Below are 10,270 nucleotides of genomic sequence, written 5' to 3'. Positions count from 1 at the left end.
GCCCACTCCATAAAGAGGTAGTCTTAGAAACCCCACGGGGCAGCTCTCCTCTGTCCCATGTGGTCCTGAGGGGTGGAATCAACTCTGGAACAATTGGTTTCATTTGGGGATTGGGGCCAGATATTGAGTTCCAGATAAACCAAGAGGTCCCTCACACGCATTCCCTCCCTAAACCTACCTGCAAGTGCTTTTTTACATAAATGCATCCATTACATTTATCACCGATTGGAAGCATGTATGTACTCCTTTTTTTTAAAGTTATTATATTGGGGACTTACATCTCTTAGAACATTCCACATATCAATTGTATCAAGCATATTTGTACATAAGTTTCCATCATCATTTCCCAAACATTTTCTACTTGAGCTCTTGGGTATCAGCTCCTCTTTTTGGCCCTCCCTCCCTCACCCTCCCATCCTTTTTTTTTTTTCACTTAGCCAAATTTTTTTCAGACTGAGGGATCAAAAATATGTTTTTTTGATCACTACACTGAAAGTAAATTGACTTCATTTATATCTAAAAATATTCCATATTAGTATCTGTATTAGTAATTGTACTTTACTTAAGTTGCTTTATATTTCAGTCGAGGGCCTTTTATTTAGGGTAAGGAGACATCCTGCCAGGTTATAAATGTTTTATTTTTTCACATAAAGGAAGTGTGTGTGTGTGGGGGGGGGTGTTATGTGGTCATTTGATATTTTTAGACCAAGAGGGCTTTAGGTTCTCTGTTTTACACACTAAACGTATACCCACAAGTGTAGATAAAATTTGTATGAAAATTAAGCTTAGTCGCTAAAAGATGATTCACTATCTGAACTTTCTTCTGCATGTTTTTCGCCTTCACCATCAGGCACTGGAGCAGCTGGTCGCTCAAGGAGCTGTGGGTCTAGTCCCTCAGGTATCACCTTGGTTCTCATTGCCATCACCGGACACCCACTTGGACCATTCTGAGATGTCTGGCCTATCTGGGATCCTGGGCTACAGTGAAGATAGTTTCTGCTGCTGCTTCACGTTCCTGTGTCCAGAGTCTCGTGTCCTGTTCTGCTGTGGTTGCTCTAGTGGCTTCCGATTGTGGTCCATTCGTGACACTTTGGCACTTACGGGAGATACTTCAACTGTGACATCTAGTCGTGGAACAGATGATAACCTTGCATCTAAAATAGAGCTGTTTCAATTTGTTGAATATGAAGAGAAAGGTTGGGCAGTTTCTCGTCACAAACCGTCGAACAGTGGTTGAGGAACTGTACGGTGCGCACCACAAATTGGCTTAGAAAGCCACTGTTCTTTTCTGTTGAATAGCTGGCACCTTGGTACAGTGTGCGCCACAAATTGGTTAAGAAAGGCCACTGTTCTTTTCTGTTGAATAGCTGGCACCTTGGTACAGAATGCGCCACAAATTGGTTAAGAAAGGCCACTGTTCTTTTCTGTTGAATAGCTGGCACCTTGGTCAGGCCTATGCCCGAGCCCATGAGAGGAAGCCCATCCTTATCCTCCTCCTCACCGGGCAAGGATTGTTATTCTTTCTTATCTTACCCTGTCCAGTGTTTCCCTTCACTCACCTTTCTGTTATTTGTCCCTTTGGGGGAGGGCTGTATAGCCAATCTTGTAACGGGTTCCCCATTTCTCACCCTTTCCCCTCCCTGACCATACCTACCCTCATGACATCACTACTCCAACTACTGCTCCTGAAGGATTTATCTTCCCTGAATTCCATGTGTCCAGAGCTCTTATCTGTACCAATGTGTGTCTTCCGGTCTAACCAGATTTGTAAGGTAGAACTGGGTCATGGGAGTTGGGGGAAAGTATTCAGGAACCACAGGAATAATGTGTGTTTGATCTGTGCTATAATGCACATTGGTTGAATCATCCCTTCCTTATAACCCTTCTGTGGGGGAATATCCAATTGTCTACAGATGGGCTTTGGATCTCCACTCCAACTCCCCTTGTTCACTTCGATACAGTTGGTTGTTTTGGATCTTCTGATACCTGATCCTGTTGACACCTCATGATCACACAGGCTGGTGGGCTTACTTACTTCCCTGCTAGATGGCTGCTTGTTTGACTTCAAGCCTTTAAGACCCCAGATGCTATATCTTTTGATAGCCGGGCACCACCCGCTCTCTTCACATTTGCGTATGTACCCATTTTGTCTTCAGCAATCATGTCAGAAGGTGCGTATCAAAGAGTGCCAGGATATCAGAACAAGTGTTCTTCTGTGAAGGGAGGCCTGGAGTAGAGGCCCAAAGTCTGTCTGCTTTCCTAATACTTAACATGTGCCTTGGTCTCTATCCCTTTCATTATAAATTAATATACTTATATACATATACATGCCTATAGTAGAAAATAGGAGACAAAAATTATTTATAGTGGTGTAACTATAGGCATGTATATATATATATATATAAACATATTAATTTATGAGGAAATAGAGGAAAGAAATATGAAATAAAAGCTATTTATAGAGATATAGCTATAGGCATGTGTATATGTAAATATATTAATTTATAATGAAAGGGATAGAGGTCAATGTACAAGTTCCATTTAATAGATGACAAAACTGAGCCTCCGAGAGATAAAGTCTTCCAGATGCTTCACGTCTGGCAGTGGAAAAGCTGAAACTTGAACGCAGGCATGTCTGACCCCACAGGTGCTCAGCCTTCTAGCTCTATGGCCCAGGAGTCCCACTGCTCTGTTTCCCGCTGCTCTCTCAGTTCTGTTGCTACCGTGTCTCTACCACTGCTTCTCGCTCTCACTTGCCATCTCCAGTGCTGCAGCTCTCTGTCTCCTGGACTGAATGGTTCTCAGAGCAGAAATCCCAGGACAAAAGGATGCCTGCCTGCCCCTCTGGGATCTCCTTTCTTAGTGGTCATAAGATTCCCTCCTTTCTACCTCTGGGATTGCTCACTTTACGTCTACCAAGATGGCAGGCCAGACCAATCCTCCTATTAGGGCTCCAAACACCTTATTTTCACGATCCTGCCCTTACAAAGGCACCTTACAGACATTGGTAGCAAGCTATCCAATCTCCTTGGTGGACCATAAGCACCTTGTGTTTGCAAAGCCTTCCCCAATCCTTGGATCCCCAATCAATATTCAGGGAGGCAGCAGTCATGAAAGCAAACACCGTATTGCATTGGGCAAATGGGCAAATCTGCTGCCCAGGGCCTCTTTAATGGTTGAAGAGCAAGAATGCCACTTTGAGGGCTAAGTTGAGCCTGACCCAAGAGTTTTCCATCACTAGGTATGCATGTGGAAGCTGGACGCTGAATAAGGAAGAGCAGAAGAGTCCGTGCACTTGTGCCGTGGTGCTGGTGAAGTGTGCATGACACATGGGATGGATGGATGGATTGTGATAAGAGCTGTACAAGCCCCCAATAAAATGAAAATAAGAAAAGAAAGAAAGAAAGAGTCATGGACTGCCAGAAGAACAAACACATCTGCTTGGGAAGAAGTACAGCCAGCATGCTCTTTAGAAGTAAGGAGGGTAAGACTTTGTCTCTTGAGAGGCCTTTCCCTGGAAAAGGACATCGTGCATGGTCAAGGAGAAGGTACCCCAAATTGAGAAAGACCTCAAGCAGATGGCTTGACACGGTGGCTACCACAGTGGCTCAAGCACAGGAACAATGGTGACCGCGCAGGGTTTCATTCTGCTGTGCTTGGGGTTGCTAGGGGTTGGGACCACTTTGAAGACAAACCCATCTAAATATGGCTGGGTGCCCAGCTGTGGAATAAGCCACTTGTGGCCAGACGCAGCAGGCTCCTTGGACTTAGCTCAGCTCCACTGCGGCAGTGAGACTTTGAATGTGTGAGGGTGCGTGTGTGTACGTATGGGTGTGTTAGCGTGCTTGTGACATTGCATGTAAATGCGTTTGCGAGTGTGGCGTGCACTGAAGGTGTGTGAGTGTCTGTGGGTGGGTATCATGTGTATATACATGTGTGAATGGGTGCGCACGTGTCTGTAGACTGTATAAATGTATATGCGCATCCATATGTTAGTCTCGCTGTGAGTCTGCACCTGTGAATTGTGAGGTTGAGCTGTGTGTATATACGTGTTTTAAGAGGCCCCAAATTGTCAGCAACCTCAGTAGGGGACAGGGTTCTACTGTGAGGCATCAAACGTGCTCGGTACCTCTGCCCGCCACCCCCACCCCCCACCTAGGGGAGGGGAGTGGGGGGACAGGGGCTCAGCCTAAGTAGCCCAATTTATGGACAAAGAGAAAAGCCACAAGCAAATTTAAGAGGCCACCTGGAGAGTAGCTGCTGCTGATTTTGGGCGCTCATGCTACCACCCACGTCTCCATGTTTATGAACGGCCTTTGCTGACCACTATACTACAGTAAACTGTCCCAGAGGCTCTGTATACACACGGCTGCCAGGTCCCGGGCTGGCGAGCAGGGACAGCACTCATCAAGATGCAGGCTGAGAGCTGCTGGCGGCGGATAAGATTAGACCCGAGACCAAACAAAGGGCCCCAAAGCAGCTGCAGGAGCTCCCCTCGCAGCTGTGCCGGCAGCGGCCTATTGAAGAGAGAGATCCTTTTAAGTGATGCGGCCCCTCGCCCACCGAGGGGCCCGGCCTGGAAACCAACAGCTGGCCCCACAGCTCTGGGAACGCTGCTGCCCGCGTGGGCATCCTGACAGGACCGCCACCTGTGTCAAGAGAAAAGACTTGGGGTGGGGGATGTGTGGGTGCCCTATAAGAAAACACAAGGAACCACCCGACTCCCCCTCCAGAGCCCTGCAAGAATCCCAGAAACTCGGAAACCCTGAGGGGGGCCCAACATGGGGCCCCCCTCTGCCTCACACAGAGCAGGTAGTCCTGAAATGCCCAGCCCCCCAGCGCAGTCTGACCCCCCTCCCCACCTGACTGCAGACCCACGGGAAGGGCAGCCTCTGATGGAAGAGCATCAGGAGCCGTTGTTTATGCTGCTGGGCTGCCTTGGCCTTCAGGGTCACTCACCCCTCGAGCCACCATGAATGGCCTCATCATTCAGATGAGGGTGGGTTCTTCCAGGATCCTTCCAGCCCCTTCGGTTCTTTGAGGCCACAGCTGCGCAGTGCTGAGGCTGGATCCCCTGGAGGAGTGGGAGGAGGAGGACACCCCCTCATTTTGGAGCGGCAGTCATCGTGATCACTCCCTGCGTGTTGCAGAAGAAGAAACCAAGCTTCAGAGAAATCACAGAGCTTGTCTTGGGTGAGAGGTACGTTCCTGGGAAAGACATGTTGAAGTTCTCACCCTTGGAACTAGTGAAAATGGTCTTGTTTGGAAATAGGGTCTTTGAAGGGGTTATTTGAACACAGAAGTAGAGTGAGTCCTGATGACAGAGGAAAACAAAGTCACCGAGGGACGACAATGGTGGGGAGACTGAGGCAGAGATCAGGATGATGCATCTACAAGCAGTGGACTAACAACTCATGTATCTATTCAACTGCTGTGGAGCCAGTGCCGGTTGATAGCAACAGGGTAGAACTGCCCCTGTGAGTTCCCCAGACTGTAACTCTCTACAGGAATAGAAAGCCTCATCTTTCTCCCATGGGTGGCTAGTGGTTTCGACTACGGACCTTGGGGATACCAGCCAAGTGTGGTCACTCCGACCGGAGCACCCTACCTAGGAAGAGACAAAGAAGGAAACATGGCCTTACTGATAGCCCAAAGTCACACTTCTAACTGCTGGAATTGCACACGCACACACACGAATTCAGTAAGCCACGCAGTTTCCGGTACTTGCTAGGGTCAAGGCAAACAAAAACAAACTCACTGCCATGGAGCCAATTCAGACTCAGAGTGATCCCAGAGCACAGGAGAGAGCTGGCCCTGTGGGTTTTCCTAGCCGGTCAATCTTTAGGAGAACAGATCCCCTCAGTTTTCTCTCACAGAGCTGCTGGTGGTTTGGAACTGCTAGCCTTGCAGTTTGTAGTACCATGCACAACCACTACAACACTGTGGTTCTTGCTGGGGCAAGCCTGGGAAGAGAGCACATCAAAGTTAGATGAGGAAGCTTGGTCTCTTGGGAGCCCCACCCAGTGCTTTTGTGCAGCAAGGTGCCCAACACAGGTCTCAACTCCACCCCTCAGAGCTTCTCACAAGGCCTTTGGTCTTCAAAACAGTGGTGCTGAAATAAAATCCTCCCAGATTTATAGCTCAAAACAGGGGTTGTTAGGTAAAAAATAAAATAAAATACAACCTTCAGTTTCCAACCCAGACTGTTGCTTTTGCTTCCCCGCCACCCCCTCCTCCCATCGCATACTGCAGACAAAAGCAGCAATTAATCACTATTATTCACAGAGCACCAGGGTCCTGCGGGCATCCTCAGAGAAGCTCCTACCTCAATGGGGAAGTGAACAATCTCAAGTCTTATTGACTTCCAATACTAATGGAACAAAGGGGAGGGAGACAGAACAGGGGAGGGAGACAGAAGGGAAAAGAGAGGAAGGAAAAGAAAAAAAAACTAACTGAAAAAGGAGGGCGGCCGGATTGGCAGCGCTGCTGGTAGCTGCCACAGCCCCTGGCAGGCCTGGCAGCATGGAGCTGTTACCTCTGCGATGTGCAAATTCATGAAAATCACTTCTGCTTCCTTAAGGGAAAACTGTTTTTAGTATATCAAGAGGCAAGTTCTCTTCTGGCCATTAAGAGAGGGAGTGAGGGGAGAGAGAGACAGAGACTTTTTCAAAATGAACAGGAGCAATGAAGAAACCATGGCAGCAGAGGTAGACGTGGGCCGCCAGCTTCCCTGCTTCTCACACCAGTACCACTTGTTGGCTGTCATGACTGGCTAGACGACCCTGACTCATGGCTGCCCCATGTTATGTTCAGAGCATAACTGCTCCATAGAGTTTTCAGGGGTTGATTTTGGGGAAGTAGATCACCAGGCCTTTCTTCCAAGGCACCTCCCTCTGGGCAGACACAATTCTGCCAACGTTTCTGTTAGCAGCAGGGCATATTAACAGTTTGTACCATTCAAGGGCTTCCTTGGCTCTTAGGAGCATGGGAAAGGATGCTGAAGGTCTCCCAGCCTATGGTTCTTAATCTGGTCTATGGTTCGATTTCGCTTTGGTTTTGGACACCCTGCGATGGCCTGTGCTTTACACAATTGATGTATGTATGGATTGTGGTAAGAGTTGTATGAGCCCCAATAAAATGATTAAAATTAAAATAAAAGAATTCCTTTGGGTAGTAAAGGGGAAGAGTAACAATTATTTCCACTAGTGTTTCCTTGGATCCTAGGGCTAATTATCATAAACAAGAAAAAGTCAAAACAGAAAGAGCTTGATGATTAATATGAGGATAAGTAAAACAATACTGCAATAGTCATAGAAAACTTTATTAATACAAAAATCCTAAAGCGTGAAGCTATTGCTTCTCAACATATCCTCCATCTAGGTCTATACACTTCTGATGGCAGTGTTTGCCTCTCTCTAAGCCTCCCTGAGGAATTCTGAGCTCTGCTTTTTTCACGTCAAAATAGAAATTTGCTATCCTCAAGGGTTTCAGATCAGGTTCCCTTTAAATGCTGAGTTTGAGGAACCAAAAGTAGGGAGAAGCAAGATCAGGGTTGCAGGTTGAATGAAGCACGGCTTCCCAACAAAATTCTCATGGCACAGGTCTCGCTACCCTTGAAGAATGAGTAGCTGCAATGGTATGATGGGGAGAAAAAGAATTCCTTGAAGACAAATAAGCAGCCACCTAGCTGAGACGCAACAAAGTCCACATGGAAGAAGTATACCAGCCATCAAAGACCCAGAACAAAAAATCTTATCAATGTGAATGAGGAGGCGTGCAGAGTGGAGACCCAAAGCCCATCTGTAGACAATTCGACACCCCTTAAAGAAGGGTCACAAGGAAGAGAAGGACCAGTCAGGTGCAGTGTAGCACTGATGAAACATACAACTTTCCTCTAGTTCTTTCATGCTTCCGCCCCCACCCACGTCCAACTATCATGATCCCAATCTTACCTTACAAATCCGACTAGACCAGAGCATGGGCACTGGTAGAGATAAGAGCTGGAAACACAGGGAATCCAGGAGAGATAAACCCCTCCTCAGGGCCAAGAATGAAAGTAAGGAAACCAAGAGAGAAAGGGGAAGTTGGGGGAGAAAGGTGGAGCCGATCACAATGATCTACATATAACCCCCACCCTGGGGAATGGACAAGAGAAAAGTGGGTAAAGGGAGGTCAGTGTAAGACATGAAAAAATAATAGTAATTTATAAATTATCAAGAGTTCGTGAGTGAGGGAGAAAAAATGAGGAGCTGATACCAAGGGCTCAAGTAGAAAATGTTTTGAGAATGATGGCAACAAATGTACAAATGTGCTTGACACTATGTATGTATGTATGTATATGTATGTATGTAAAATGAGCTGTATGAGCCCCCAATGATTAAAAATAAAAAATTTTAATTCCTTGACACAATTTTCCTGACCTTTTTCTCACCAACGCAGGTTTCCATTTTCTTCCTATTAAGAAAACCTCTTCATAATAAGTTTGTGATCACTTTGTGTCCTTTGAGAAAAATCTACCAAGAGTATCCATTTGGAATTAAGGGCGGGGATCACTTTCCGAAATGACTCTTCTGCCTTGTATTTAACTGGCCCAGCAGAGCTCCTTAGAACCACTGTTTGGGTCACATTGGTAAATCCAAGAGTCATCCAAGTTACAATTCATTTCACAAAATCAGACTCATTAGCAATGACCAGAAGAGTGATGGGAAGATCCGCTCTTGGAGGGAGCGGCTATTCAGGCAGCACCCAGCCAAAACCATGCAGGTGCCAAGATATTTTGCCAAACCACACAAAACCTCAACTTCAGTCACTGTTACATTCATGGCAGGTGTACTGTCTTCTACAAGAACCTGGACTTCAGACACAGTGTTTTCATTTATTGAGGTTGATGATCTTACCTCTTGGCTCATCTTAGAGCCAAGACTTTTCTGACCTTCCTTAAAACTCTTGATCCATATAAAAACTGCACTGTTGTTTTATGTGCGGCAGCAGTCCTATAAATGTATTTCAAAGTTTCAATGATTTGGGAATGATGTCCACTGGAGTTCTGTGAAAATTCTGGTAATCGCCCTGACTTCAAAATATTTTTTTTCCTCCACAGAACAAAAAAAATATTTTTAAAGCACCCAAATGAGACTAAAATTGTGTGCTTTGGGCAGGGTGGGGGAAGAGGAGCTAATACCAAGGGATCAACAGAAAGTAAATGTCTAGGAAACAATAATGGCAACATATGTACAAATATGCTTGACACAATTGATGTATAGATTGTTATGAGTCCCCAATAAAATGACCTTTTAATTTTTTTTAAGTGTGCTCCTGAGAGAACTTGCCTGCAGCCTCCACTAACCGTTTCCAGCTATTTTGTTCAGAATAAACCCGTGCATGTGTGAACTAAAAAGCCAACTATCAATACTTTTTGACTAATGTATTTTGAACACCTAATTAAAGTATGAGTGGATAGCAACTGTAAAAGGGCTTTATAATTTCATGGGGAAATTCCATTTTCTTTCTTCCTTCTTTTGGCTTTAATAAAAAAGCATTTGTTCTCTCACAGGTTATGAATTTAGACATCCAAATTCAGGATGACCTCTGGAAGAGAGAGCTTTCTTTCACTGTTGGCTCACAATTTCAGAGGTAGGTCCTTGTCCCCTTTCAGCATCTGTAGGACTGGTCCAAGTGTCTTGGCATCAATCTTGCCCTGGGTCTAGGAGGGTCCCAGCTCAGGGACCTCTTGTCCAAAGGACACGCTGTGCTCCCAGCTCTTTGTTTTTGCAGGTACCATGGTCCCTCCCCATTTGTCCAGTTTTTTTGAACCTCCTTGTATGTTTTCAATATCCATAACTAAGCTTGCTTTCTGCAGAAAGGTATTTTTTAACTCCTACGTGAATCTGAAGGAAATTAAAACACACACACAATCATCTCAACCATACTTCCACCAAAGATAATGAACAGCACAGACAAATCAATCTGACAGGTAATTTACCATTAACACTTTGACTTCATCAGTCCAGCCACAATGCATTACGAACCAGGAAAATTGGACCAGTCGAGAGGCTGATAGTATCAGTGTTTAATGTTTATTTTCCATTACCTGGCAGCACAATTACTCTCAAAAACATACAGCCACCATCTAAGAGAAAAACTTTCAGTGGCTCACTAATAAAAATAGAACTATTAAAGTTTCAAGCTGACTCAGCCAGTTGGTGAAAGATGCCATGTGCCTTTTATCGATAACTTGTGTGGCAGCTAGAAAACAGGGCAGTTGATGACC

The 10,270-nt window shown here is 45.6% G+C and overlaps 1 pseudogene; it reads right to left on the bottom strand.

Annotated features, from left to right (window-relative positions):
- Positions 1 to 785: 785 nt before the first annotated feature.
- LOC101659604 lies at positions 786 to 10,021 on the bottom strand (annotated as a pseudogene).
- Between the last annotated feature and the right edge of the window lie 249 nt (positions 10,022 to 10,270).

This window comes from Echinops telfairi, unplaced genomic scaffold (assembly GCF_000313985.2).
Source record: "Echinops telfairi isolate 266 unplaced genomic scaffold, ASM31398v2 ScPeMD7_31;HRSCAF=116, whole genome shotgun sequence".
NCBI lineage: Eukaryota > Metazoa > Chordata > Mammalia > Afrosoricida > Tenrecidae > Echinops > Echinops telfairi.
Note: the sequence above shows the minus strand (reverse complement) of the source record. Positions and strands in the feature narration are given on the sequence as shown.